Source organism: Rhea americana, unplaced genomic scaffold, assembly GCF_003343005.1.
Source record: "Rhea americana isolate MKP2758 unplaced genomic scaffold, rheAme1 scaffold_421, whole genome shotgun sequence".
Classification (NCBI taxonomy): domain Eukaryota; kingdom Metazoa; phylum Chordata; class Aves; order Rheiformes; family Rheidae; genus Rhea; species Rhea americana.
The window spans coordinates 49,077-50,867 of NW_028186559.1; positions in this window are offsets into that span (position 1 = coordinate 49,077).

Here is a 1,791-nt window from a genome sequence, read left to right on the forward strand (position 1 = left end):
CGGGGGGCCGGTCCCGGGGAGGCGAACGCTCCCCAGCTGCGAGAACCTGCGGCCGCAGCGGCGCGGCCCCGGGGCTCTGCCAAGCTGCTAAACCGCTCCGGGAAACCTCAGCGGGAGCGCRCTGCCGACGCTAATAGGATAAACACAGAGCCGGAGGGCGGTCAGCCCGCAGCCTAATGGCCTCGGCCTCCCTCGCGGCGCTGGCAGCCGCGCGGAGCTGGACACGGGAGCCGGTGCTGGGTCTCGGCACCCTGCGTTTCCAGCAGAGGAGAGGCAAAGGCTACGCGCGGCCCCAGACGCCGCAGCCCRCGCTGCACGCGCAGCCCCGAGCCGCTGCCCTCCAGGGCGACGTCGGCAGCCGGGCCCCCGGCACGTGCCGGGCCGTGCTGCAAAACCCGGCTCGCAGGGGCTGCAGCACGGCCCTTGCGCGATTTCAGCCCCTCTGCGCAGGAGAGAAAGATAAACACACGGCTTGGGACCACGAGCTTTGCTGGGAGGACACAGCCGACTTGCCAAACCTGAGATGCTGTCAGCACCCAAAGTCACAAACCCTTCCCCGCCAGCAAAACAGCATCAGGGCGGCAGGGACCGAGAGCCCGAGCCAGGGACAGGAAAGCRAGGAGAAACCTGGCACCATGGAGCTCTGCAAGCAAGAGCAGTGAACACCGGAGGGAGTTTTTCTTTGCTACTTCTTGCTCAGAGCACTCAATTTCCTTCTTGGGATACAAAAGAGGATTTGGGAGTTGCACATTTGCCAACAACGCGGTCATCCCCAAAGTGCAATTCCAGCAGGAGAGGTTGTCTGTGCTCCAGCTTGCCTGCTGGGACAGCTGAGCCCAGGCTCGATGCAGGGCCCGAAAGGGGATGYGCACAGCTCCGGAGAGGCCCCGCGGCTGCCAGGGCAGATCCCCTTACTCCGGAGATGAAGCAGCCCGCTCCAGCTTGGGAACCAGCCACACGCTTCCGTGTGTTCCTCAGTTTCATGACAGCACAGCCTCGACCAGGAGTCAAACCCTGCCAGCCTGAGACCCATTCCCAGAACACAAGGCAGCAAAATCATCAACTGATTGCAATTACACATTTTGTGCTGGGGAATAATACACTTCTTGGACCTTATTCACTAAAATAGTTAAGAGCATTTTTTGCTGAAACACTCCAGAAGATCCAGGCAAATGACACAGAAAACACAAGCCTCATGGCTCTAAGTTGGGAAAAGTTACAAAGCAACGAAAACCAGGGTCCTACAACGGCCTATGCCAGGGAATTGCAGAGATGACTTTTGGTATTTACTTTTCTGCTCTCCCTACAGACAGTTTCTCCGGATAACAAACCCAGGTTGCCAGCAGACAGACCCCAAGCAATGCCTTTGGGAAGCCTGCACGCAACACGGGACACTACGCAGCATCCAGAGAGCAAGCACAGGGCACCTGACGCTGTGCAACATCCCTGGGGAAAATGCACAGTCCGTGGAACGTCACGCGGTGCCCACTGGGCGCAGAGCACGGGGCGCTGTGCAAAACCTGCGGGGAGCCACGCGATGCCTGCGGAGAGCACGCGTGGAGCGCCCCTGTGGACATCGCGCAGTGCAATATCCACGTGGAGCATGCACGCTGCATGGGACGCCGTGCAGTATTTGCGTGGGGGGGGGCAGGCGTGGAACACGGGGCGTGGGGCAGCCCCCACGGAGAGCGTGCGCAGCACCCACAGGGCAGCGTGCGTGATCCCCGGGAAGCCACGCACTGCCCTTGGCGAGCGCGACCAGCGCAACACGCACACGGGGTGCGCGGGGAC